Source organism: Poeciliopsis prolifica, unplaced genomic scaffold (assembly GCF_027474105.1).
Source record: "Poeciliopsis prolifica strain line A6 unplaced genomic scaffold, Auburn_PproV2 SCAFFOLD177, whole genome shotgun sequence".
In the NCBI taxonomy this organism is placed as follows: Eukaryota; Metazoa; Chordata; class Actinopteri; order Cyprinodontiformes; family Poeciliidae; genus Poeciliopsis; species Poeciliopsis prolifica.
In genome coordinates this window covers 288,187-305,000 of record NW_026562552.1, presented here as the reverse complement: position 1 = coordinate 305,000, position 16,814 = coordinate 288,187, and the positions used below count along the sequence as shown (strand labels likewise).

Here is a 16,814-nt window from a genome sequence, read left to right as displayed (position 1 = left end):
TGTGTGTGTGTGTTGTTTGTGTGTGGTGTTGTGTTGGTGTGTGTGTGTGTGTGTGTGTGTGTATGGTGTGTGTGTGTGTGTGGTGGTGTGTGTGGTGTGTGTGTTGTGTGTGTGTGTGTGTGTGTGTGGTGTGTGTGTGTGTGTATGGTGTGTGTGTGTGTGTATGGTGTGTGTGTGTGTGTCTGTGTGTGTGTGTATGGTGTGTGTGTGCTGCTGGTCACGGCTCAGTTCTTCCTGTCCGTCAGATCTGGATGATCTTTGATCTAGGGAGCTGAAGGTCACAAACTGAAACCAAACAGCAGTGTTGTATAAAGTAGTGAAATCTCAGAGTCCAGTAAAAGTATCGGCACCGCTCCAAAATATGACTTTGGTCAAAGTAAAAGTCACTGATTGAAATGTTGCTTGAGTTAAAGTCTTAAAGTATCTGAAATGTTTTGTACTGAAGTCTGAAATTACTGTAACAATGGATGAACTCAAGTAATTAAGAAAAGTAAAAGTAAAACAAGGCAAATGCAGTTTGAATGACATTTTTTATATTTTGGTAAACTTGTTAAATATACTTAAAATAATGAACAGAACCAAGTGCAGGCAAAAAACCTGCTAATATATAAACCTGCAGCATCATTTAGTTAAGAACATTAGGTGCTTTACCTACAAGGTTAACTTAACCTGCTTTAGATTAACTTGACCTACTTTAGGTTAACTTAACCTACTTTAGGTTAACTTAACCTGCTTTAGGTTAACTTAACCTACTTTAGATTAACTTAACCTACTTTAGGTTAACTTAACCTGTTTTAGGTTAACTTAACCTGCTTTAGATTAACTTAACCAGCTTTCCAACTGAACCAGCTTCTTAGTAAACCCTCCAGGACAGAAAATACAAAGTTTCTATAAGCCCCAAGTTTTCCCTTTCAGTAAGGTCAGTGCTGAAAATGAGAAAAATAAATAGTCGGTACAGAAAATGCAGCAAACATAAAAAAAACCCCGTTATGATTCCTCTACTTCACACACTATAGGTGCAACAACTGGTCATTATGCAAAAGAAAAAGAATTGGGAGGGAAATGCAGCTTATTGACATCTGAAGAGGAGAGCTTTTAGTTAACTTGGTGTTTAATGGGAGAAGGAAACAGACCTCCGTGAAGCTGACACCACCTACTCAAATAATCCAGCAAATACTCTGATTGGTTTGTGCTGTTAAAATGTTTGTTTGTGCAGCTTTGGTTTCCGAGATATTAAAAATGATTTTTTAGGCCATCCAAATATCTACTTTTTAAGATTACAATTACTGAAAATATTGAATATGACTAAAAATTCACTAGAGAACAGTGTGTCTCGTGTAACTGCATGAATTTAGTGTCAGTTGGTCACAAGGCAAGAAATCTATTTCCATTAGTTTCTCTGGAGAGTTTGGATGTAAAATTTGTTGACTCGCCCTGAGTGAAACTCCAACACCTTGAGGAAGGAGGAGACCAGAGACCGGCTGGCCCAAATTAGCGTTCATGAATCGGATCAACCTCGAGTTAGACGCCGCTCACACCGGATATTGGAACAGTCAAATCCACATTGAAAACAACTTTGCTGCGTTTGTTTTAACGGCACAAACGGAGCATTAATGAACCAGCCCACTTTGGTTTGTTTTGGAGCAAAATGTGGGGATGGTGACTCTGGATGGCCTAAAAAATCATTTTAATATCTCGGAAACCAAAGCTGCACAAACGAACATTTTAACGGCACAGACCAAACGGAGAACTAACCAATCAGACTGTTTGCTGGACTTTGTGACGTAGGTGGGGAGGAGAAACCTGAGCATCCTGTTGGAGATGAACAAGCCCAGGCAAGCAGGCTTTGTTGCAGTCGGTCAGTTGGTTGGTCATAACATTTGTGTTTCTCTCTCGTTTTTTGTAACGACTAACTAAACCACACATTGAAAATGTATCGGAGTAAAAGTATAAAATTAAGTTCGGAAATGTAGTGAAGTAAAAGCGAAAGTTATCAAAATGTTCTTACTCGAGGAAAGTATGAAGTACTCTAAAATATACTTAAGTAAAGTAGTGAAGTATTTTTACTTTGTTACTATACAAGACTGCCAAAAGCCCCAGAGCATAATACTGCCACCACCATACGTTGCACACATGGCTTTGCTCTCCTCTCAATGTAACCATCACCGCTTAGCGGCCTAATCTCTCCATTCTGTGGGCGCTTCCTTCTCTGGCGGTTGGCAGAACATGGAGGATGCTGACGTCACTGCGCCCTCTACTGCCCTCTACTGCGCATGCGGGACACGTTGAAATCCGGTTTGACAAATATATGAACTGGGTCACTGCGATTTAACGATTAAATCTGATTTTTTCTAATCAGGAAATAGATGAATTCATGTTCCTCTGGGAGGGATGAGAGCAGCTGGTCTCAAGATCCAGAACCAGAACCAGAACCATTCTGGTTCTGGTCAGTGACACGTTGTGACCAAAACACAAAGTTTTCAAATGTTTTTTTCATAGAATATACAGAATATTCAGTCAGGGTGCAGAAATACACCAAAGAGGAGGAAACAAACATTTAATCACTAAAATAAAACCAGAATATATAAATATTTCTATATTTTTTTAATATCTGAAACTATTTGTTTTTATCCATCTGTACACCACTCTGCAGTTCAACAGGGGCGCTGTGGTGCCTGGTGATTTTTGCCTCCTGAAGTTTTACATTGTTTTATGTAAATTAGGAGAAATTTATAACAGCTGGTTGTACAAACACACAGTGACGTCATGAAAGTTGAATATATTTGTGCCGTACAGGAAGTGATCATGTGTCACAGGAAGTGATCATGTTTCACAGGAAGTGATCATGTTTCACAGGAAGTGATCATGTGTCACAGGAAGTGATCATGTGTCACAGGAAGTGATCATGTTTCACAGGAAGTGATCATGTTTCACAGGAAGTGATCATGTGTCACAGGAAGTGATCATGTTTCACAGGAAGTGATCATGTTTCACAGGAAGTGATCATGTTTCACAGGAAGTGATCATGTGTCACAGGAAGTGATCATGTTTCACAGGAAGTGATCATGTTTCACAGGAAGTGATCATGTTTCACAGGAAGTGATCATGTTTGGCAGCAGCAGGTTGATTCACTTCCTTTAGTTAAAGTTAAATAACTTAATGAAATTACCTTTGCAAACAACAACCTCTTCCTAAAACATTAAGAACAAATTCCTCCATCTCTAAATTAATAGTTATTCTCTCAGGCTGCAGATCAATTTAACTGAATGTGAAATTATGAGGATCCATAACTGTTCTGATTCTTACATTTCCAATATGCCAGTTAAAAATAAAATTACATACTTGTGGATCACTAAATGTAGAGCTACCAGCGTAATAAAATATTTACAAGACAATATTGATAAATGTGGCAAAACCTGAAATAATTGGCTTCACAGAGACTTGATGTTATTGGCAGAACATTATGAACAAAAACTGATGGTTCCTGCATCTTCCTGAGCCGTCCGTCCAAATCTCATAATGCAGATTAACAGAATAAATTTGAACTTTATTTGGAAAATAAACACATTTGCTAAAACATAATGAACATCAAGGCATCAACTTTGAAATTATGAATGTAGTTTAAAAATGAAATGTCTTCAGGCCGTTTTAAGAAGTGCTGATCTTGTTTGGTTCGTTATGGCGGCGTCTGGATTTCAAAAGGTTGGAGGTATTAATTCGTTATTGAAAAGTGATTTTGAATGATCTAAACTCTCTAGTTTCCATCAGTAGGTTTTGTTACAGTGGAAGTTAAAAGCCCATAGTGTCCTATAGTGTCCCACAATGTCCTATAGTGTCCCACAATGTCCTATAGTGTCCCATAATGTCCCATAGTGTCCCACTGTGGAGCTGCTCTATGTGCCACAACATCTTTATTCCTGGACGATTGGTGGAATAAACTCATCTGGCCAATTCCTCCTTTACTGGATGGAAATGCTGATATTCTCAGTTTGGAGGATTTAATAGGAATATGGAACTGATTGTTCCCTGATGAATCATAAGAAGGTTTCATGCAGGATCCCTCATGTCCTCATCTCATGTCCTCATCCTGTCCGGTAAAAACCTCATTTCTTTATTTCTTTAAGACTTCAGGAGATGAAACTGAGCAGGTTGACATTAGAGATAATAAATGCAGCAACAGGTTTATTATCAATATTCTATAAATAATAGAAAACCCAGAAGAACATTTTCTCGTACAAAATGTCAACAAATCTATGATGAGGACAAATTATTTGAAATTCCCAATTCCTCCTAAAAATAAAGAATTACAGTTTGAAATAACATAAATCCTTCAAATGAGTTTTTAAGAGAGAATTTTAATGTTGAGAATTGTGGTTTTTATTTTACTAATGTAATAAAGTATTAACTTTTGGGATCAACTTTGTAACTTGTAAAAATATAAATGTGGATTTTATTTACAAAACATTCAGTTTGGTTTAGTTATCAAAGAAAGAAATGTGAATTTTTACTCGATGTTCTAATGATTATATTCATAAACGCTGCCTCTCAATTTAAACAGTTCAATAGTTTGAGTTTATTTCAGGGCCTCGAATTAATTCATCATTATTTTTATTTTTTACTTCTAGTTGTTTCCAAGGGGATTTGATGACAATATTTGCTGATATTTGTATTTTTCTGTAATGTTTGTGATTGATCTGTCTGTCATTGTGATAAAATACAAAAACAAAGATCCTGTGTCACGGACAGATGCCTCTTCCGTCAGAAGGTTCTGGCTCTCCCCGTCGCCATGGTCACAGCTTGATGAAGAGGACTCCGGTGACGGCGGCGAAGCCCAGCAGCATCATGGCCACCTTGGGGATGCGGCCGCGGCCGGCGGCCAGCTCGTGCGGCAGGATCTCCATGAAGGTGATGTAGAGGAAGGTGCCGGCCGCCAGACCCTGCAGCGTGCTGCGCGCCAGCCGGTGCTGCGGCGACATGCGGCTCTCCGTGAGCCCCACGCCCAGCGCGATGCCCAGCGGCGACATGACGGCGAAGGCCAGCAGGCCGCCGGACACCACGGCGCGCCGCAGCCGGGCCTGGGACAGCGCCGCGCTGAGCGAGAACGCGATGACGCTCTTATGGATGAGCAGCGCCAGGCAGACCTCCAGCACTTCCTGGCCGCGCGGCAGCAGCCCCACCGCCAGCCCCTCCAGCACCGAGTGCAGCGACAGCGAGAACACCAGCACGAAGGCCCCAGCGCCGACTGGGAGCCCGGGGTCGCATGCAGGGGCCCCGCCGGCTCCACGGAGCCACGCCGCCGCCGGGCCGGCCGCCGTCGGCCGCCTGGGCGCCGGAGTCCGCCATCAGGGCCCGGCGCTCCTCCAGCTGGCCGGAGACGGGTCGCTGAAGGCCAGGACGATCTGCTCCAGAACCAGAACCAGGAAGAAACCCATGGCCACGATGAACTCCGGCAGAGGGAACTGGAGCTGGAAGAGCAAACACACACCTCAGAACCGGGACCACTAGGAACCACTGGGAACAACCGGGAACCACTGGGAACAACTGGAAACAACTGGGAACAACTGGGAACAACTGGGAACAACTGGAACCACTGGAACAACTGGGAACAACTGGGAACAACTGGAAACCACTGGAAACTGGGAACAACTGGGAACAACTGGGAACCACTGGAAACAACTGGGAACAACTGGAAACAACTGGGAACAACTGGGAACAACTGGAAACCACTGGAAACAACTGGGAACAACTGGAAACAACTGGGAACCACTGGGAACAACTGGAACAACTGGGAACAACTGGAAACCACTGGAAACAACTGGGAACAACTGGGAACAACTGGGAACAACTGGAAACCACTGGAAACAACTGGGAACAACTGGGAACAACTGGGAACAACTGGGAACCACTGGAAACAACTGGGAACAACTGGGAACAACTGGAACCACTGGAAACAACTGGGAACAACTGGGAACAACTGGGAACAACTGGAAACCACTGGAAACAACTGGGAACAACTGGAAACAACTGGAAACCACTGGAAACAACTGGGAACAACTGGAAACAACTGGGAACCACTGGGAACAACTGGAAACAACTGGGAACAACTGGAAACCACTGGAAACAACTGGGAACAACTGGAAACAACTGGGAACAACTGGGAACAACTGGAAATAACTGGGAACAACTGGAAACCACTAGAAACAACTGGGAACAACTGGGAACCACTGGGAACAACCGGGAACCACTGGGAACAACTGGAAACAACTGGAAACAACTGGGAACCACTGGGAACAACTGGGAACCACTGGAAACCACTGGAAACCACTGGGAACCACTGGAAACAACTGGGAACAACTGGCAACCACTGGAAACAACTGGGAACAACTGGGAACTGGAACCACTGGAAACAACTGGGAACCACTGGAAACAACTGGGAACAACTGGAAACAACTGGGAAACACTGGGAACCACTGGAAACAACTGGGAACCACTGGAAACAACTGGGAACCACTGGAAACAACTGGAAACCACTGGGAACAACTGGAATCCACTGAGAACAACTGGAAACCACTGGAAACAACTGGGAACCACTGGAAACAACTGGGAAAACTGGAACCACTGGAAACAACTGGGAACAACGGGCAACCACTGGAAACAACTAGGAACCACTGAAAACAACTGGGAACCACTGGAAACAACTGGGAACCACTGGAAACAACTGGGAACCACTGGAAACAACTGGGAACCACTGGAAACAACTGGAAACCACTAGGAACAACTGGAATCCACTGAGAACAACTGGAAACCACTGGAAAAAACTGGGAACCACTGGAAACAACTGGGAACAACTGGGAACCACTGGAAACAACTGGGAACCACTGGAAACAACTGGAACAACTGGCAACCACTGGAAACAACTGGGAACAACTGGGAACTGGAACCACTGGAAACAACTGGGAACCACTGGAAACAACTGGAAACCACTGCGAACAACTGGAATCCACTGAGAACAACTGGAAACCACTGGAAACCACTGGAAACAACTGGGAACCACTGGAAACAACTGGGAACAACTGGGAACCACTGGAAACAACTGGGAACAACGGGCAACCACTGGAAACAACTGGCAACCACTGGAAACAACTGGGAACTGGAACCACTGGAAACAACTGGGAACCACTGGAAACAACTGGGAACCACTGGAACCACTGGAAACAACTGGGAACCATTGGAAACAACTGGGAACAACTGGCAACCACTGGAAACAACTGGGAACAACTGGAATCCACTGAGAACAACTGGAAACCACTGGAAAAAACTGGGAACCACTGGAAACAACTGGGAACCACTGGAAACAACTGGGAACCACTGGAAACAACTGGGAACCACTGGAAACAACTGGAAACCAATGGGAACAACTGGGAACCACTGGAAACAACTGGGAACCACTGGAAACAACTGGGAACAACTGGAAACAACTGGGAAACACTGGGAACCACTGGAAACAACTGGGAACCACTGGAAACAACTGGAAACAACTGGAAACAACTGGAAACCACTGGGAACAACTGGAATCCACTGAGAACAACTGGAAACCACTGGAAAAAACTGGGAACCACTGGAAACAACTGGGAACAACTGGGAACCACTGGAAACAACTGGGAACCACTGGAAACAACTGGGAACCACTGGAAACAACTGGGAACCACTGGAAACAACTGGAAACCAATGGGAACAACTGGGAACCACAGGAAACAACTGGGAACCACTGGAAACAACTGGGAACCACTGGAAACAACTAGGAACCACTGGAAACAACTGGGAACCACTGGAAACAACTGGGAACCACTGGAAACAACTGGAAACCAATGGGAACAACTGGGAACCACTGGAAACAACTGGGAACCACTGGAAACAACTGGGAACAACTGGAAACAACTGGGAAACACTGGGAACCACTGGAAACAACTGGGAACCACTGGAAACAACTAGGAACCACTGGAAACAACTGGAAACCACTGGGAACAACTGGAATCCACTGAGAACAACTGGAAACCACTGGAAACAACTGGGAACCACTGGAAACAACTGGGAAAAACTGGGAACCACTGGGAACCACTGGAAACAACTGGGAACAACGGGCAACCACTGGAAACAACTAGGAACCACTGAAAACAACTGGGAACCACTGGAAACAACTGGGAACCACTGGAAACAACTGGGAACCACTGGAAACAACTGGGAACCACTGGAAACAACTGGAAACCACTAGGAACAACTGGAATCCACTGAGAACAACTGGAAACCACTGGAAAAAACTGGGAACCACTGGAAACAACTGGGAACAACTGGGAACCACTGGAAACAACTGGGAACCACTGGAAACAACTGGGAACAACTGGCAACCACTGGAAACAACTGGGAACAACTGGGAACTGGAACCACTGGAAACAACTGGGAACCACTGGAAACAACTGGAAACCACTGCGAACAACTGGAATCCACTGAGAACAACTGGAAACCACTGGAAACCACTGGAAACAACTGGGAACCACTGGAAACAACTGGGAACAACTGGGAACCACTGGAAACAACTGGGAACAACGGGCAACCACTGGAAACAACTGGCAACCACTGGAAACAACTGGGAACTGGAACCACTGGAAACAACTGGGAACCACTGGAAAACTGGGAAACTGGAACACTGGGAACCACTGGAAACAACTGGGAACCATTGGAAACAACTGGGAACAACTGGCAACCACTGGAAACAACTGGGAACAACTGGGAACTGGAACCACTGGAAACAACTGGGAACCACTGGAAACAACTGGAAACCACTGGAACAACTGGAATCCACTGAGAACAACTGGAAACCACTGGAAACAACTGGGAACCACTGGAAACAAATGGGAACCACTGGAAACAACTGGGAACAACTGGGAACCACTGGAAACAACTGGGAACAACGGGCAACCACTGGAAACAACTAGGAACCACTGGAAACAACTGGGAACCACTGGAAACAACTGGGAACCACTGGAAACAACTGGGAACCACTGGAAACAACTGGAAACCACTGGGAACAACTGGGAACCACTGGAAACAACTGGGAACCACTGGAAACAACTGGGAACCACTGGAAACAACTGGAAACAACTGGAAACCACTGGGAACAACTGGAATCCACTGAGAACAACTGGAAACCACTGGAAAAAACTGGGAACCACTGGAAACAACTGGGAACAACTGGGAACCACTGGAAACAACTGGGAACCACTGGAAACAACTGGGAACCACTGGAAACAACTGGAAACCAATGGGAACAACTGGGAACCACTGGAAACAACTGGGAACCACTGGAAACAACTGGGAACCACTGGAAACAACTGGGAACCACTGGAAACAACTGGGAACAACTGGGAACCACTGGAAACAACTGGAAACCACTGGGAACAACTGGGAACCACTGGAAACAACTGGGAACAACTGGGAACCACTGGAAACAACTGGAAACCACTGGGAACAACTGGGAACCACTGGAAACAACTCGGAACCACTGGAATCCACTGAGAACAACTGGAAACAACTGGAAACCACTGGAAACAACTGGGAACCACTGGAAACAACTGGGAACCACTGGAAACAACTGGGAACCACTGGAAACAACTGGGAACCACTGGAAACAACTGGGAACAACGGGGAACCACTGGGAACCACTGGAAACAACTGGGAACCACTGGAAACAACTGGAAACCACTGTGAACTGGAAACCACTGAGAACAACTGGGAACAACTGGGAACCGGAACCACTGGAAACAACTGGAACAACTGGAACAACTGGGAACCACTGGGAACAACTGGGAACCACTGGAAACCACTGGAAACAACTGGGAACAACTGGAAACAACTGGGAACAACTGGGAACCACTGGGAACAACTGGGAACCACTGGAAACCACTGGAAACCACTGGAAACAACTGGGAACAACTGGAAACAACTGGGAACAACTGGAAACCACTGAGAACAACTGGGAACAACTGGGAACCGGAACCACTGGAAACAACTGGAAACAACTGGAATCCACTGAGAACAACTGGGAACCACTGGGAACAACTGGAAACCACTGGAAACAACTGGGAACCACTGGAAACCACTGAGAACAACTGGGAACCACTGGGAACCGGAACCACTGGAAACAACTGGGAACAACTGGCAACCACTGGGAACAACTGGGAACCACTGGGAACAACTGGGAACCACTGGAAATAACTGGGAACAACTGGAATCCACTGAGAACAACTGGAAACAACTGGCAACCACTGGGAACAACTGGAAACAACTGGGAACCGGAACTACTGGGAACCACTGGAAACAACTGGCAACCACTGGAAACAACTGGGAACTGGAACCACTGGAAACAACTGGGAACCACTGGAAACAACTGGGAACCACTGGGAACCACTGGAAACAACTGGGAACCATTGGAAACAACTGGGAACAACTGGCAACCACTGGAAACAACTGGGAACAACTGGGAACTGGAACCACTGGAAACAACTGGGAACCACTGGAAACAACTGGAAACCACTGGGAACAACTGGAATCCACTGAGAACAACTGGAAACCACTGGAAACAACTGGGAACCACTGGAAACAACTGGGAACCACTGGAAACAACTGGGAACAACTGGGAACCACTGGAAACAACTGGGAACAATGGGCAACCACTGGAAACAACTAGGAACCACTGGAAACAACTGGGAACCACTGGAAACAACTGGGAACCACTGGAAACAACTGGGAACCACTGGAAACAACTGGAAACCACTGGGAACAACTGGGAACCACTGGAAACAACTGGGAACCACTGGAAACAACTGGAAACAACTGGAAACCACTGGGAACAACTGGAATCCACTGAGAACAACTGGAAACCACTGGAAAAAACTGGGAACCACTGGAAACAACTGGGAACAACTGGGAACCACTGGAAACAACTGGGAACCACTGGAAACAACTGGGAACCACTGGAACAACTGGAAACCAATGGGAACAACTGGGAACCACTGGAAACAACTGGGAACCACTGGAAACAACTGGGAACAACTGGAAACAACTGGGAAACACTGGGAACCACTGGAAACAACTGGGAACCACTGGAAACAACTAGGAACCACTGGAAACAACTGGAAACCACTGGGAACAACTGGAATCCACTGAGAACAACTGGAAACCACTGGAAACAACTGGGAACCACTGGAAACAACTGGGAAAAACTGGGAACCACTGGGAACCACTGGAAACAACTGGGAACAACGGGCAACCACTGGAAACAACTAGGAACCACTGAAAACAACTGGGAACCACTGGAAACAACTGGGAACCACTGGAAACAACTGGGAACCACTGGAAACAACTGGAAACCACTAGGAACAACTGGAATCCACTGAGAACAACTGGAAACCACTGGAAAAAACTGGTTACCACTGGAAACAACTGGGAACAACTGGGAACCACTGGAAACAACTGGGAACCACTGGAAACAACTGGGAACAACTGGCAACCACTGGAAACAACTGGGAACAACTGGGAACTGGAACCACTGGAAACAACTGGGAACCACTGGAAACAACTGGAAACCACTGCGAACAACTGGAATCCACTGAGAACAACTGGAAACCACTGGAAACCACTGGAAACAACTGGGAACCACTGGAAACAACTGGGAACAACTGGGAACCACTGGAAACAACTGGGAACAACGGGCAACCACTGGAAACAACTGGCAACCACTGGAAACAACTGGGAACCACTGGAAACAACTGGGAACCACTGGAAACAACTGGGAACAACTGGGAACCACTGGAAACAACTGGGAACCATTGGAAACAACTGGGAACAACTGGCAACCACTGGAAACAACTGGGAACAACTGGGAACTGGAACTGGAAAACAACTGGGAACCACTGGAAACAACTGGAAACCACTGGGAACAACTGGAATCCACTGAGAACAACTGGAAACCACTGGAAACAACTGGGAACCACTGGAAACAACTGGGAACCACTGGAAACAACTGGGAACAACTGGGAACCACTGGAAACAACTGGGAACAACGGGCAACCACTGGAAACAACTAGGAACCACTGGAAACAACTGGGAACCACTGGAAACAACTGGGAACCACTGGAAACAACTGGGAACCACTGGAAACAACTGGAAACCACTGGGAACAACTGGGAACCACTGGAAACAACTGGAACCACTGGAAACAACTGGGAACCACTGGAAACCACTGGAAACAACTGGAAACCACTGGGAACAACTGGAATCCACTGAGAACAACTGGAAACCACTGGAAAAAACTGGGAACCACTGGAAACAACTGGGAACAACTGGGAACCACTGGAAACAACTGGAACCACTGGAAACAACTGGAAACCACTAGGAACAACTGGAATCCACTGAGAACAACTGGAAACCACTGGAAAAAACTGGGAACCACTGGAAACAACTGGGAACAACTGGGAACCACTGGAAACAACTGGGAACCACTGGAAACAACTGGGAACAACTGGCAACCACTGGAAACAACTGGAACAACTGGGAACTGGAACCACTGGAAACAACTGGGAACCACTGGAACAACTGGAAACCACTGCGAACAACTGGAATCCACTGAGAACAACTGGAAACCACTGGAAACCACTGGAAACAACTGGGAACCACTGGAAACAACTGGGAACAACTGGGAACCACTGGAAACAACTGGGAACAACGGGCAACCACTGGAAACAACTGGCAACCACTGGAAACAACTGGGAACTGGAACCACTGGAAACAACTGGGAACCACTGGAAACAACTGGGAACCACTGGAACCACTGGAAACAACTGGGAACCATTGGAAACCACTGGGAACAACTGGGAACCACTGGAAACAACTGGGAACCACTGGAAACAACTGGGAACCACTGGAAACAACTGGAAACAACTGGAAACCACTGGGAACAACTGGAATCCACTGAGAACAACTGGAAACCACTGGAAAAAACTGGGAACCACTGGAAACAACTGGGAACAACTGGGAACCACTGGAAACAACTGGGAACCACTGGGAACAACTGGGAACCACTGGAAACAACTGGGAACCACTGGAAACAACTGGAACCACTGGAAACAACTGGAAACCACTAGGAACAACTGGAATCCACTGAGAACAACTGGAAACCACTGGAAAAAACTGGGAACCACTGGAAACAACTGGGAACCACTGGAAACAACTGGGAACCACTGGAAACAACTGGGAACAACTGGCAACCACTGGAAACAACTGGGAACAACTGGGAACTGGAACCACTGGAAACAACTGGGAACCACTGGAAACAACTGGAAACCACTGCGAACAACTGGAATCCACTGAGAACAACTGGAAACCACTGGAAACCACTGGAAACAACTGGGAACCACTGGAAACAACTGGGAACAACTGGGAACCACTGGAAACAACTGGGAACAACGGGCAACCACTGGAAACAACTGGCAACCACTGGAAACAACTGGGAACTGGAACCACTGGAAACAACTGGGAACCACTGGAAACAACTGGGAACCACTGGAAACAACTGGGAACCATTGGAAACAACTGGGAACAACTGGCAACCACTGGAAACAACTGGGAACAACTGGGAACTGGAACCACTGGAAACAACTGGGAACCACTGGAAACAACTGGAAACCACTGGGAACAACTGGAATCCACTGGAACAACTGGAAACCACTGGAAACAACTGGGAACCACTGGAAACAACTGGGAACCACTGGAAACAACTGGGAACAACTGGGAACCACTGGAAACAACTGGGAACAACGGGCAACCACTGGAAACAACTAGGAACCACTGGAAACAACTGGGAACCACTGGAAACAACTGGGAACCACTGGAAACAACTGGGAACCACTGGAAACAACTGGGAACAAACTGGGAACCACTGGAAACAACTGGGAACCACTGGAAACAACTGGGAACCACTGGAAACAACTGGAAACAACTGGAAACCACTGGGAACAACTGGAATCCACTGAGAACAACTGGAAACCACTGGAAAAAACTGGGAACCACTGGAAACAACTGGGAACAACTGGGAACCACTGGAAACAACTGGGAACCACTGGAAACAACTGGGAACCACTGGAAACAACTGGAAACCAATGGGAACAACTGGGAACCACTGGAAACAACTGGGAACCACTGGAAAACAACTGGGAACCACTGGAAACAACTGGGAACCACTGGAAACAACTGGGAACAACTGGGAACCACTGGAAACAACTGGAAACCACTGGGAACAACTGGGAACCACTGGAAACAACTGGGAACAACTGGGAACCACTGGAAACAACTGGAAACCACTGGGAACAACTGGGAACCACTGGAAACAACTCGGAACCACTGGAATCCACTGAGAACAACTGGAAACAACTGGAAACCACTGGAAACAACTGGGAACCACTGGAAACAACTGGGAACCACTGGAAACAACTGGGAACCACTGGAAACAACTGGGAACCACTGGAAACAACTGGGAACAACGGGGAACCACTGGGAACCACTGGAAACAACTGGGAACCACTGGAAACAACTGGAAACCACTGTGAACTGGAAACCACTGAGAACAACTGGGAACAACTGGGAACCGGAACCACTGGAAACAACTGGGAACAACTGGGAACAACTGGGAACCACTGGGAACAACTGGGAACCACTGGAAACCACTGGAAACAACTGGGAACAACTGGAAACAACTGGGAACAACTGGGAACCACTGGGAACAACTGGGAACCACTGGAAACCACTGGAAACAACTGGGAACAACTGGAAACAACTGGGAACAACTGGAAACCACTGAGAACAACTGGGAACAACTGGGAACCGGAACCACTGGAAACAACTGGAAACAACTGGAATCCACTGAGAACAACTGGGAACCACTGGGAACAACTGGAAACCACTGGAAACAACTGGGAACCACTGGAAACCACTGAGAACAACTGGGAACCACTGGGAACCGGAACCACTGGAAACAACTGGGAACAACTGGCAACCACTGGGAACAACTGGGAACCACTGGGAACAACTGGGAACCACTGGAAATAACTGGGAACAACTGGAATCCACTGAGAACAACTGGAAACAACTGGCAACCACTGGGAACAACTGGAAACAACTGGGAACCGGAACTACTGGGAACCACTGGAAACAACCACTGAGAACATTTTAACTGGACAATGAGATCAAACATAAAACACTATGTTTGATCTCATTATCCAGATTTTAACAAACTACGAAACCCAAACAACAGAAACTTTCAGTATTAAAACATCCTCCATGTCCCCCAGGGGGCGCCGTAGACCTGGCCTGGTGACCAGGGGCTTGTTTCTTAGTGTTGGTCGTACTTTGATCCCAGCGTCCCTGAACGCCTCGCCGATGCTCTGCAGGAAGTCGGGCAGCAGGTCCAGCAGGCAGGTGGCCATGAAGACGCCTCCAGAGAAACAGCTGATCAGGGCCAGCAGGCGGCGCCGGCGCTCTGAAACACACACACACACACACACACACACACACACACACACACACACACACACACACACACACACACACAGCCTCAGCATCGCTCAGCTGAATGGTCCGGACTCCAGACGGAGCAGAACCGGGCCGGTACCTGGGTCTGTGCCGCAACAGCCGCCTGCCCTGACGACGCAGAGCGGACGAACCCGAACAGCAGCGTGACGGACAGCAGAACCACCAGCGCCACCAGTTTGATCTCCAGAGCCGGGAGGTCGGCCGGGTCGACTGCAGCGCCGCCGGGCTCCCCCCGGGACCCATCAGGACCGGCATGGCTGCCTCAGAGTTCGCAGGAGCCTGGCCTGGACCGGAACCAGAATCTGTCAGAACAAACACTGCCATTAGCATCCAGAAACAAAGCTAACATGTTTAGACTGGAAATCTGTGACAAGATCCCAATGCTAGCAATAGCTAGCATAGCTTGTCCGGAATGCTAATGCTAGTAATCACAGCCACTGATGACAGAAGTTAAAAGTTTTCCTGTAGCGGTTTCTTGTTTCTCTGCCATTAGCACTTTAGCGGTGAGGACATGAGCTTGGTTGGCAGCGCTGAGCCCCGCCTCCTGGCTCTGATTGGTTGTTTCTGTCCGTTAGCGGTTCCTCAGACTGCATGTTTTAGATGTTCCTCTATCCAAAGGATGGCATCTGAGGAACATTATCATCTGTCACAACAAGATCCTGTTTCTCATTCCAGACTGAAACTCCAGAATCCAGATCCGGAACCCTGCAAAGTGTTCCTGCTGGTTCTGGATGGGTTCTAGAAATGGAAAGCAGCTGATTGGATCAGAACCTTCAGACTCCATGTCCAGAACCAGAACCGGGATTTTAGATCTGGACTCTGTCTAAAAAAGTTCTGACCCAAATAAACCAGAGGTTTGGATCTGTACTCACATAACCTGAAGTTGGATCAGAACCATCAGAACTTTCCTGCTGAGCCTTCGGTCCGTCTACAGTCGGAACCAGTAGGAACCAGAACTTTTCCACTTTGGTCCAAAGAATAATCCCGCGAGAAAACCCGCGACCCACAGCGACTCGTTAGGTTCCCGAACCTTGGCCTTCCCGCACCGGTTCGGGCCAGTAACGTGACCCAGGAATATTCTTCTCCTGACTGGATTTATGGCGGACAATCCGGGAAGTTCTGACTCAGTTCCCATCAGCGGATCCCGCCTCAACCAGGAGCTGATGTCAAAC

The 16,814-nt window shown here is 46.9% G+C and overlaps 1 pseudogene; it reads right to left on the bottom strand.

Moving 5' to 3' along the window:
* Nucleotides 1-4,162: 4,162 nt before the first annotated feature.
* Nucleotides 4,163-16,801, bottom strand: LOC129356538 (zinc transporter ZIP1-like; annotated as a pseudogene).
* Between the last annotated feature and the right edge of the window lie 13 nt (nt 16,802-16,814).